Consider the following 14057-nt stretch of genomic DNA (forward strand, 5'->3'; position numbering starts at 1 on the left):
ATATAGTTTTATTGGAATGCCATCAGGCATTCAATTATTATATTTGCAGATTTTAGGCTATGACCACAGAGAACTTCTGGTCCACAAAGCCTAAAGTCTTCACGATGTGCTCCTCTAAAGAAATATTTGCAAATTCCATTGGTATTAATTTTAATATCACCAAATATATTGACATATTGATGGAACAGGGATCCCTATGTGCAATCTACCAGCAGCATTCAGGTTAACTTGAGAGTCAAATATTTGAGCATTTATCCACTGGTTATGAAAATTAAAATCTAATTATAAACTGAAGAAAAATCTATAGAACTACTACTGAAACACACCATTCAAAAATCAAAATCAAAGATATCATGAATAGCCCAGAAATGCTCAGGAACCATCCCAGATTAAAAAAAAACAACATAAGAAACAAGACCACTGGACACAGTGAATAATTGATATTAAAATTTCCCAAAATTGGATTTATTTTGGTTCAAAGACAATTGTTAAAATAACTGTCAAATTTTGAATAAGATTTGTAGAGTAGATATTCACAACATAGTTTACTTATTTTGATCATTGCACCATAGTTACAGAGATAATTTCTCATTTTTAGAAAATGTGAGATTTTTTTATTTACAAATAAAAAGACATTGTGTGCATCTTGCAAATGTTTCAGAGATAAAAACTGTTATGTACCTAGATTTATCTAGAAATGAAGAATAACATTTAGGGAATGTTTCTTATGAATTCCTTTCACTGCTGTCTTAAATCTTCTATAAATCTGAGATTATCAAAATAGAACATTTCTGAAAGAAAAATACATTTTTAAAATATTAACAATAAAATAAACCATGAATCTGTATAGGTATAATAAATGAACAAATTTAGTGGTGAATGATACACATTTATATTTATATTAATATTTATAGTCTCAAACTATCTTCACACAAATAATAATTACAAAGTAAAATCCTGCAAATACCACATTAATGACCAATATTAACATCAGCAGTAATGAGGATATTATAGGTCACATGATGTGATTCAAAGTGAACATCATAGAATTGATTTCTGTGGTACTCTTGCCAAAAACATGTAATCTAGCTCCAATCCATTTTAAGCACATTCTACAAGCTTTCCCTCTGAAAAATTCAAGGTCATGAAGGTTAAGAAAAGACTAAGGAATATTTAATTCAGAAGGCATCTATAAAATAAAACAATTAAGTTCATTTCATGTCTCTGAAGAAAATATTTTTTTTATAAAGAACAATATTAGGCTACTAGAAAAACATGAAAATAATCTGAGGATTAAGTGGTCCAAGGCATTATGATAGAATGTATAAGTGTTGATTTGAGAAACAGCATTTGCTTAATGTGTGTTTTTTTTTTTTTTTTGCTTTTTTTCTTTATACAATCTTGGAAAATACTAGTGAAGTTGCAGGTTCTAATGCAAAGTACTTTTTCCCACTGAAGCATTTTAAAATGAATTGTTAACATATGCCATCTTTCATGATAGGTTTAGTATTTCCTACAAGTCAGAACATGCTAGATAACAATATAACCTTCATAATGAAACTGATACAATTAACAACTATGCTGTTACCTGTTAATATTTGAAAAATATACTCATAATAAATGAATGTTGAATTGTAGTTATCTAGCATGTTCTGACTTGTACAAAATACTAAAAATATCATAAATGATAGCATATGTAAGCAATTCAATTTAAAATGCTTCAGCAGAAAAAAGTACTTTATATTAGAACCTGTAAATTTACTATTATTTCCCAAGATTGTATAAACAAAGAGAAAAGGAAAAAAAATAAAGATAAAACACTAAGCAAATATTCTTATTAGAAAAATTATTAAGTCAGTGCCTGAAATACAAATTTAAAGATGGCAGTATAATAATTGCAATACATTAATCCATTATTGAATATAGTAACCAGCATGTAAAAATAATGTTGCCTAATTCTCTGGACCCATATTCAGTGATATAATATAAATAATCCATCATTAATGTGATATTTAGATCTACCAAATTAGTGTTGACTTGGTTGCTGAATTGAGCTTAAATGCTAACATTTAGATAGTCTGAAAACACATCTAATAAAAACTGGTTTGCACTTGCACTTCAAATTTTCTTACAGATATAAATAATTTTCATATTTTGATAATTTCATTATATATGTTACACACATCCATTTCAATAAAGTATTTACATCATACATTTCATAAATAATGTAAATATTATATTAACAGTCTGAAAAACACAATATTAGCTTTCATTTTTTTTTCTTAAAATCTCTGTATATCCTTATGAAGTTTCCAGAAGTACATCTTGTCTTGTCTTATTAGTAATTCTTAAGGCAGAAGCTCCCATGGTCAGGATTCAAATTCTGCAGCAAGTGAAGAGAAAAAGAATTATATTTTTTCTCAAACATTTTATAAGTATAAATCAGTGAAGAAGTTTAGAACTTTTCATTGTTTATAAGAAGAAAAAAAGATATGTCCACAATACAAAATCACTATGGAATGCAGTATGCCCATATTTTCATACACAGTTGTCATTATGACTGAGTATCAGAGCTTTGGGTTTTCCACCCCTTATGCATATATTTGACAACCATATGCTAGGGTATTCTGGCAAGAACTGGGATGACAACATGGAGATGATAATGGACACCTCTCAACAGTCATATACAATAGCTTCAAAAGCAGACAATCAGGCAATTTCTATACAGAGTCATTGGCATTAGGACAAGGATAAAACAGGTTACTACTGGAACACTTAGAAGGGACTTCTGTCCCAAATTTGTGTTAGTGTTTGAGGTCCTTCAATGGAAGTGATACATGAGTTAACACCTGAAGTAAAAGGAGAAATTGTGAAACAAAGGGAAGAGGTGCATGCAGACACCGAGATGAGAAAGAACACTTGTGGAATCACAGTGGTCCAGTGTCACTAGAATCTAGAGCAAAGTGCCAATAAAGCAAGTGAGATGAGATAGCCTGAGTAACCTGACAAAAATCCAGTTGTTTGGATATTTTAATTTTTGGCTAAGAAACTTCATATTTTTATTGAGGCAAATGTAAACTAATGACAGAGTCATGACAGGGTATTTTAAACGTGTGACTGTTACTAAGTCAGTCTGGGATTTTGGCCATAAACCACAGAAAATGGGTGATGCCATTTTTTTCCCACAAAAGAATGTCAGTGTATAGGCTGACAGTTTCATAGTGGGGCAGAAGTGGGAAAAAAGCAGTTTCACACTTAAGGTCTTTAATTTGTTGATATTCAGAATTGGAAAAAATACATAGCTCTTTAATTGTAATTGACTTCAGAAGTTATGACCAGCAGTTTTTAACATTTGGCTCATTATAGATGTGCACTTGATGAGTTATGTGGTAAATACTTCCAACTCTTATATAAATATCACCATGTAGAGTGTTCTTTGTATAAAACTCTTCTCTTACTAATTCCCCAAATAGGGTCTAAAATATATTACTGAACATAGTAAGTATGTTGTAGTGATAACAATAAGGTGGTGTCTAATGCCTTTACACATTTGATGTGAAAACAAATGATTTTGACTGACAGAATTCCCATTCCTGTCTTTATGTTCTATTTTTAAAGAAAATTATTTTAAACAAAATTTTTACTGGTGCATTTGACTATATATAATAGAGGAATTGATTATGACATATTCACAGATGCACATAAAATAATTTGATCACTCTTCCTCTCTAGTAGTTTTTTCCTCTCCTTCTCCCTTCACCTTTGAAGGCATTCTGCAGTGATTACGGAGACATATCTTTGAAACGTGATGAAAGAGTTTAAAAAACACTCTTCTATTCAGGCTAGCATGATATGGCAAACTAATGTTCCACAAGGAAATGTAGAACTATTACATTAAGTTTTAAATAAACTAGCTTATGCATAAGTAAAAAAGAAACATCACTTTCTCTCAGAAATACATTGGAAAAAGAGTTGCCTCCCAAATCCCCTTTGCATTGTGTCTACATTCATACACAATTTCTCATTGTTTTGTAAATGGTAAATTATCTCATTTTTTTCTGGTAAGAACCAATAAGAACAACTTCTACTTGCATCCTGCATAACAACTAACTTTCATTCTCTTTTTGTAAATAGTCATCCAATTTCATGACTCTGAAGCACTTCAAACCTGATTCTCTCATTTTTTTCAGAAAGATATTCATGTAAGCTAAGAAACTGAAAAAAACCCATAAATCAGCTATTAAATTAAATTGTAATTTATATGTTAAAATTATTTCTTTCTGTCATAACTATTTAACTTCAGCATTGTTTTATAAAGCTTAGATTTGTTCTCCTGTGATTTTTTAGGTCAAAATGCCAAATAAAAGAATAAGGTTGAGGCCACATTTAACATAGATATGCATGGCTTTACTATGTGTTAAGAAGTTCATCAAAACACCATTGAAGCAGGGTGTGATGGCACATGCCTGTAATCACAGTGGCTTAAGAGGCTGAGACAGGACAGTCTTGAGTTCAAAGCTAGTTTCAGCAACCGTGAGGCCTAAGCAACTCACTGAGACCCTGTCTCTAAATAAAACATGAATAGGTTTGGGGATGTGGCTCAGTGGTCAAGTGTCCCTGAGTACAATCCCTGGTGCAAAGAAACAAACAGCCAAAAAAAAAAAATAAATAAATAAAATAAAATAAAACCATGAAAGCTCTAAACCAAGGTGCAATGAAAGCAAGATGGTATCTTTTATTTGTTCATTTTCAAGCAGATATTTCATTATTGTAATAATACCCCTGATAAAAAAAATTGTCAAATATTATAGAAATATCTTCAAATGGGTTCAAAATAGCTGGACATTGTTTTTCTTATTAGTTCTTAAAAATATAGCTCATCATTTTTGGACTAATATTTGACTCGCTCAAATGAAGTCTTAGTATGAAGGAAATCACCTGGTTGTACTGAAGGGCTCCTGCTATACAACCTAACCCTAACCCTAACCCAACCCAAGCCAGGGAGTTGGGGACAGCACTCAGTGTGGAATAGTGAAATGAATCTGATCAAATTTTTTTGTGAATCCATATGAAAATATCGCAGTGAATTTCACCTTCATGTATATTCATAATGCATAATTCAAAAAGAAACTTAAAAACTACAAATAAGTATAAGATCAGTAGAGCAGAAGAAAGAGAACACAGGGAGGAAGAAGGGGAGATAAAGTGGAAGTACTGGTCACTGAATTAGAGCACATTATATTTCATGCTTGTTTAATTATTTCAAAATTAACCTCAATATTATTTATGTCTAAATACACTTTCAAAATTTTCATCAAATAAAAGAATAATTTAAATTTTCCATAACAGTAAGTGGAAGGATTGTTGCTCAGTGGTAGAGTACTTGCCTACACATGTGAGGCACTGGGTTCAATCCTCAGCACCACATAAAATAAAGAAAATATATAACTAAAAAAAATATTTTAAAAAGAGAGTAGGTAGAAATTCTCCATATGTGGGCACAACACTAAAAGAACCAGAACAGAGACAGTGTATGCAATTATGGGTTTGTAATTTCTCTAAAGAAGTGTACATATTTCTAGGGGGCTTCAAACTTCCAATTAAAGCAATGTTGGTGGAAGAGAGACAGAAATCAGCGATGTATGACTTTGCAAGTAACAATGCTGCCTTCTTGAAAGACGCTCCTTGGAAGATTCTTGAGGATGCCATTAGAAATATGGATATTTTAAAGATAAATATAGCAGATGATGTATACCTTAGTTTATTTGACTACCAAAGCCATTTTACTATGTTGAAGTATATTAAATCATCATGGTTTCCTTAAATACACGCAACTAGAAAATTTTAGTAAAGCTAGAAAGATTCATATTTAGTGAACCAGTTCAAGGACTTAAAGAATGTTCCTTGAAGATATTGTCAAGCATTTATTACCATCATATGTATATTCTACCTATTACCTAGATAAATTAAGCATTTGACAATGAGACAATTCAGAGCAACAGCCACTGGTTCAGAACAAGATAGGTGAGTGGGTGATCAAGATAGATTAAAGCTGCTGCCTAGAAAGTTGGCCCATGAATTTGTTACCAGGGCTTCAGGAGACTGCCCATTCATTCTGTCATTCACAGGCCCCAACACTGATCATCAGAATATTTTTAACCACTTTGCAGGTTATACTTCCCATCATCACAAGTATGACAATGTAGAGAGGAAAAACTATATAGAACATTTTGTCTCTAGATACCATGTAAGGATAATATTTAAAAATTAAAATAAAAATCAGTTAATCTGTCAGGTGTCAGAATGTGCCCAGAGTGTAGTTATAGCAACACTGGACACTTAAGGTTTCAGTTATAATCTTTCAAAAATTGTGAAACTTGTTCATGTTTCCATGTAGAAGCAGTTTTGTCACAATATAACTATGTGAATCACAAAACTTCAAAAATACTTAACTAAAAGTCTAATAGACAGGGAAGAAAGCTTAATAGTTTACCTTCAGATGTAAAATGCAAAGGTGAGTGAAAGATAAATTTCCTAGACTAATATTTCAAGAGTACATTCATTTCCTAACATTACTTCCACAAATTATAGGGTCTAGTTCGCTTTTGCATGCTACCGATCTCATCAACCTGTCTCAAAGTTATGCAGTAGACACAAATTAAGGAGACTAAGTTGCTCTCTTTCAGTCTAGGTTTTGACATACTTGTGGAATCTGGATTGTTGTCTATGGAAGTGCCTATATTCTCTCAGTTGCATTTCTTAGAATTTTCAGTTCAGATTCCAGATGGCTAATTCTGAGTTCCATCTGACTTCTTATTGAAGTAAAATTAGTCTTTCTGAACTGCTCTGTAATTTCCAGAGCTGCTTCTTGTGTCTAAAGAACATAAAAAGAATATATTTTAAAAATAATTAGAACCCAAATAATTATTATGTAGTTATTTTATTTAGTTCTGAGTCAAAAATTCAGACAGCAATTTTAAATGTGAAGAAAAAAATATTAGACTGTAAACTTCTGTCATCAGTATCAATTACATTAAATCTGAACCAATAATAATTGAGTTCTTCCTCTCCCCCTCTCCCCCCCTCATTCCCTGCCCTCCTCCTCCTCCTTTCTACTGCGAATGGAACCCAGGGCGTTGCACAGGCTAGGCTATCTACCATTGATCTGTGCTCAAAGTAATGAATCATTCTCATGTTAGCACTCAGATCATCCGACAATTTAAAGAATAATAGAATCAATTCTAAATATGAAAGTTGAAAATTTTAACTTAACAATTCAAAAGTATATTTCTGCATCACATTGTTTTCTCCTCATAGTCTTACTTATGCCCACTATTATCAAATATCCAACAGTTATCTGATGAAAATTATTACTCAGATCAAATTAGCTGAAAGGATGATGTAAATTGTGGTATTTGAAGGGGCATCAAATGTCTTCCTTCTCTTAGAAATCTACACAACATCTTTCCTCAAGAGATATAGAATACACCTATGATACGTATATCCAAAATACAGTTTACAATGAAATGAATTAAAGCAAACTGCAGATAAGTAAGATAGCCTGTAAAATCAGAAATACTTGTTTTTGCTTCTCCTCTAAATCCCATCTTGCTCGATGTTCAATGTCACATTCCCACCGTACTCCTTGGCCTCGTTCTACTCGAGTGCTCCGTGTGTGCCTTGGAAAGTTTACTACATTTTCTTCCAACTTCTTTTGATTCCTTTCTATTTTTTCAAATGTATCTTGTATACTTTTTATAAAAAACAAGTTTTCCATAAAACAGTCATAGTTTGTTCTCAAATGTAAATGCTTTGAAGATGCATTTTTCATCTTTGCAGTGAGATCATCCATCTGCATGAATAAAAGAAGTATGAAAAAACACAATACGAAAATAAGATACTGAAAATATTCGACACAAACTCAAACAACAAATTTTACATAAATTCAATTGCAACAAAACATAATCTATACCAGCATTATGAAGAGTAGATAAAGTTTCGATAATAAGGTATATTAGCTTTTCAGTTGGTAAGGATTACACATCTATAAATCCCAATTCTGGCTACATAATAAATGTTGAGGAAATCTATATAGAAGATGATTTTTCCTATACTGAATTTACTATTGGTTTAAGTGAATTTAATTTTATATTTTGTCACTGAAATATAGTTAGAATAAAAGTCTTAACAGGCCAATCTACTAACAAAAAATATTGATTGATATCAAATAGTAATTTTGTTAAAACAACTATTAGGCATTAATATTTTCCATTCATTCTAGAATAGGTGTGGATATCAGATATTACTCTCACCTTGGGAGAATTTATATCTCAAGAAGATAATCACCATGCAAACACTGTTGGTGACAGAAAAGTCAGAGAAAGTGCATGAAAAATAAAAATTCATTTTATGTGATCTCTGAATAATCATGATCAAGTGAATAAAAACAGACAAGTCAGAAAGTACAGCATGAATAAGACAGAGATATGGTACAATCGGCACAATTCATGAAGACCACAAAGAGGCAGGGTAATAAAAGCATGTCCAAATATTAACTTGTAAATAGATGCCCCCAGTCATGTAGTACTGGAGTTGTCAAGAGGTGGAAGCATTTTTTGGTTTAGCAACTGATAACTGGCTAAGTGACATGGTCATAAAACAAAATTCTACTAGACAACAGAAAGAAATAAAATAGTGATGCTTGCTACAACACAGAGGATCCCTGAAAAAAGTATTCTAAGTCAATGAAACTGGTAAAAAACAAAAGACCTACTATTGTATAAATTCACTTGTATGAAATATCCATTACAGAGTAATTTTAGAGTTAGAACTATAAGCCAACTTCCAAACAAGATTTCCAAAAAGCAAAAGTTAATATCAAGAATCAGCAAATGGTGGCTGGTAGTTCAGTGGTAGAGTGCTTGCTTAGCATGTGTGCAGCTCTTGGTTTGATCCTCAGCACCGCACATGAATAAATAAAGATAATGTGTCCATCTACAAATAAAAATATTTTTTAAAAGCATCAATATGGGGCTGGGGCTGGGGCTGTAGCTCAGTGGTAGAGTGCTTGCCTTCCATGTGTGAGACATTGTGTTTGATTCTCACCACCACATAAAAATAAAGATATTGTGGTCTATGTACAACTGTTTTTTTTTTTTAAAGATCAATAAATGGGTTGGTATCAAACTAAAAATCTTTTTCACAGCAAAGGAAACCATCACGAATTATGAACAGAGAACCTTCAAAATGTGAGAAAATCTTTGCCATGTGCACCTCAGATAGAACATTAATCACCAGGATGTACAAATAATTCAAATTTTTTAACACCAAAAGAACACCAACCAATAATCCAATCAATAAATGGGCAAAGGAACTGAAAAGGCACTTCCCAGAAGAACATATGCAAATGGTCAGAAAATATCTGAAAAAAATTCAATTAGAGAAATGCAAATGCCACACTGAGATTCCATCTCACTCGGGTCAGGATGGCAACTGAAAAGAATAAAATAATGATAGATGTTGGTGGCAGTGTGGGGAAAATGTTCACTTACACATTGCTGATGGGACTGCAAATTGATGCAATCACTCTGGAAAGCAGTATGGAGAGTCCTCAGAAATCTTGGAATGTAACCGCCATTTGACCCACTTATCCCACTCCTCGACTTACACACAAAATCCTTAAAATCATCATACTACAGTGACACAGCCACAACAATGTCTAAAGTGGCTCAAATCACAATATTGAAGCTATGAAACCTTCAATAGATGAACAGATTTAAAAAATGTGTCATGTACACAGGATGGAATATTAATAAGCTGTGAGAAAGAATGAAATTATGGCATTTGCCAGTAAATGGATGGAAATGGAGATTATCATCCTAAGTGAAATAAGCCAATCCTCCAAATCCAAAGGCTGGAAGTTCTCTTTCATAAGTGAATGCTAACACACAGTAAGGAATGTGGGTAAAAAGAATAGAAGTTCATTGAATTAAGACAAAAGGAATGGGAATGAAAATGGAAACAGAAAAGACAGTAGAATAAATCTGAAACAACTTTCCTATATTCACATGTGAATACATGACCAGTGTAACTCCACATTATGTACAAATATAAAAATGTGAAGTTATAATCTATGATGTAAATATTCAAATACAGTCTACTGTCATATATATCTAAAAAGAACAATAAAGAAACAGCGTACTACAGGGACATAGCCACATCAATGTTTATCACAGCACAATTCACAATAGCTAGACTGTGGAGCCAACCTAGATGCCCTTCAATGGATGAATGGATAAAAACATGTGGCATATATACTCAATGGAATATTACTCAGCACTAAAAATAATGAGACCATGGCATTTGCAGGGAAATGAATGGCATTAGAGCAGATTATGCTAAGTGAAGTTAACGAATCCCAAGAAAAACAAATGCCGAGTGTCTTCTCTGATATAAGGGGGGTGACTCAAAATGGGGAAGAGAGGAAGAGCATGGGAAGAAGATTACCTCTACACAGGGAAGAGGGGTGGGAGGGAAAAGGAGGGAGAAAGGGAATTGCATGGATGGTGGAAGGAGACCTTCATTTTTATACAAAATACATGTATGAAGATGTGAGAAAAAAATAATAGTGTTACCTTAGATTAGGTAGAGAGAAGTGATGGGAAGGGAGGGGAAGGCTGGGGAGATAGGAAGGATAGTAGAATAAAACGGACATTATTATTACCATGTGTATATATGTGAATGCATGACCAATGTGATTCTGCAACCTGTATACTCAGAAAAATGAGATATTTTATCCCATGTGATTCAAATGTATGATATGTCAAGGTCATTGTACTGTCATGGGTAACTAATTAAAACAAATTTAAAAATCACATAAAAATAAAATAGAGTCTTGACTAAAGTTAATAAATAAATAAATAAAAAGTACTATTGTTTACATTTGTAAATTACTAAAATAATATATTGGTAGTTTTCTAGGACTTTGGACGTGTAGGGATTAGAAAACTGACAGCTAAGAGGTTCCAGGTTTCTTTTCAAGAACATGAAAATGTTCTAAAATTGACTGTGTAAATGGTTACATACATAACTCTGTTAATGTACTAAGAGACGCTGTATTTTACATGTTATATGGGTGAATTCGATGTCAGGTGCATTACATATATCATAAAAATGCCTTTTAAGAGATGTACTGAAAAAAAACTTAGCTAACATTTTTCATTGTCTAGTTTGGATAACAGTCCAGACATAATACAAATATTTATATACTTCATAATGTATCTAAATAAATGAAAAAATAAAGAAATAGCCTAAGTTTTTCAATAATTAAACTAAAACCTAAACATATCTGTATTTTGAGAAAACCATAAAAAAATTTGTACACATTTTTAAAGTCAATTTAGTAATTACTTGCAGATTTTGAATAGATGCACAAAAATGAAGTAAAAATAACAATTTTTCCTGAAACATTATATTAAATAGTACCTCTATTTAGTTTTCCTTGTTGTACCATGGAAGTAGAGACAGCATGAAAAGCTGCTGGGTTATAGAAAAAAGTCTCAGCTTTCCTCAGACTAGATATTTTAATGAAAGATGCTGATTTTGTAAGAGAAAAATTCTAAAAGAAAATTTTAAGTGTAAGAAATAAGTGCAGTATAAAGATCCCCAAATATAATAAAATCAATTATAATGAAAATATAAAGAAAGCTGTTCATTGAAATTAGTATCCCAGAATAACTTTTATTACTTAAGCAGGTGTTGATTTACAGATGACATGTTCAATTTTCTACATACATGACTTGTCATTTGTCTTAGTTTCTTCATTAAATCCTGTCTTTATATTTTAAATTTATGTGAAAATGTGCTAAATCTTCTAGAGAAGCCTCTGATACATGTTGTAGTTTCAGGGTACCAGCTGGCTGTTTTTCAAGATGTCTCGCAACTACCTGATATTTCTGTTAATGATTTTGTTACTCAGCTCACTTTAAAAATTTATTATTATTATTGTTATTGTTATCATTATTACTATTGTTATTATTATTATTATTATATAATGATGTTTACTCTGAAAAATTATCACTACATACAACAGTAAGCTGCTGTTTATTTCTGAATTCCCTTAAGAAAATAGAAGATTGTGTACTCCTGCTTAGTCACTATCACATTCCTTACACAACAGGGTGAGCCCTGTATCTCTACATACTGCCCTTGATAAAGTTGCAATGTTTAACAAACTACTGAAATCTCAATCAAAAATGGTTACACAGGTCTCATTGGTAGTGGTGAATTCTACAGAGGTTATTATCCCTCTCTTATTAGAGACTCAAGTTAATACTCCACATCCTCACATCTTTAAAGCTTTGCTAAAATAATTCCAATATACTTTCACAAAGAATAAAGGAGATGCTAGGTAACCTGGTCTCCACCTCACTGGTCTTCACACCACTCCTGCTTTACATAAACCCTGCCACCCTCATTAGTCTAGACACGGGGGTTCAGTGCCAAATTAATGAATTTTAGATGGCTACAATTATCTTTGTCACCATATAATAGGAATTAGGCTATGAAATGAAGAAAACTATTAGCAAGTTATCATGAATATATGCATCAAATTACAGATGAAATCAACTGTGGTTTTGCTGCAATTCATCACATTAGTCCCAATTTATGATAATGACAAATAGATGCTTTTAAAGAGGTGGACAAGACATGAATGAAAACAAAAAAAAAAATATCAGGACAGTTTTTTTTCAGATTTATGATAAACTTAAATGACTAAAAATAAATTTACCAACTAGAAATATACAAAACTATACTGAAGAAAGTCTATTACAAAATACAGCATCTACATTTCAGTTCAACTGTAAAATCTGGAATGAACTGTAAAAGTAACTAATTTATTTGAAACTAGGTATGAGCATTTCCATTATGTGTTTCATTGTGATCTTCAAGTATAGCAACAAGAAGACATTAAAATTGTTATTCAGTAATGGGATGTAGCTCATTGGTAGAACATGTGTTTAGCATGTGCAAACTTTGGGTTGAATTAATAGCACCAAAATTAGACATTGTTTCAGCATTATTGAGACCATATTACTAATGTCAGCATATAAACCTACAAAAAAATCTTAACCTCTTAAATTTTTATAAGAAACAATTTCTTAAATTGAAGGGTCAGGCCCAAGTTTTAAAAATTTCCTCCTTTTTAAATACTAAAATCCATTTTAACTAAGTCTTTTGTGTTTAGTTGACACATGAGTACCTATAGTTATTTTAAAATATGTACACAGTGTGTAAGAATCAGAGCAGGGAAATTGGAATACTCAGCACTTCAAACACAGATTGGTTGTGCTGCAAATGAGGTCTAAGTTATTTTTGCTGGACAACAGGTTGTAGTTCTGTGTTGATACAGAAACACATTCATAATATCTACATTTTTATATTCATCAAGATTCAACATTTAGCCATAAGCAGGTATCACTTTGAGTATTCCTTTGAAGACTCTTTATAAAGATATCTTGCTTGATACTTACTTCTTCTGCTTTCTCCTCTCCATATTGATCCAGTTGTTCTTTTAAATGATTAGTTTCATTGATTAATTCCAAATATTTGTTTTCCAGCATGAGACGATATCTGTCATTCCGAGCTTGAAGTTTTTTTATAACATCATAAAATTGGGTTTGGACATTAATAATTCCATCTATTTTATTTTCACCTTTGTTCTGATAGTCATGCAATTGGTCTTCATGCAATGTAGTTTCTCTTTGTAGTTCAGATACCTTCTCTTTAGAAGCTTCCTGCTTTCTGAGGTATTCATTCCTTTTTCTTTCTACATTTTGATACCTGTGTTCCGTCTCCTTCGGTTGGCACTGTCTTTGTTTTAGGTGTCTGTTTACTTGATCTGTAGCCAAAGTCATTACTCTTGTCTGATGCAGCTCGTTTTCTAGGTCACTTGTTTTTACCTCAAACTTTGGAACCTGTTGGGAAGGAATCTCACTACTACCGTTTAGGTTAGATACATCAATATTCTTTTTTTCCTGTGAACTAAAGTCTTTATC

At 32.1% G+C, this 14057-nt stretch overlaps 1 long non-coding RNA gene across 1 annotated transcript; it reads right to left on the reverse strand.

Annotated features, from left to right (window-relative positions):
• Positions 1–827: 827 nt before the first annotated feature.
• On the reverse strand, positions 828–13808 carry LOC308640524. Its single transcript, XR_014020297.1, has 4 exons — positions 13533–13808; positions 7580–7852; positions 6704–6874; positions 828–2383 (listed from the first exon to the last, which is right to left on the reverse strand). It is a non-coding gene; the product is annotated as an uncharacterized lncRNA (long non-coding RNA).
• Between the last annotated feature and the right edge of the window lie 249 nt (positions 13809–14057).

Source organism: Spermophilus citellus, assembly GCF_964194105.1.
Source record: "Spermophilus citellus genome assembly, contig: SCAFFOLD_513, whole genome shotgun sequence".
Taxonomy (NCBI): Eukaryota; Metazoa; Chordata; class Mammalia; order Rodentia; family Sciuridae; genus Spermophilus; species Spermophilus citellus.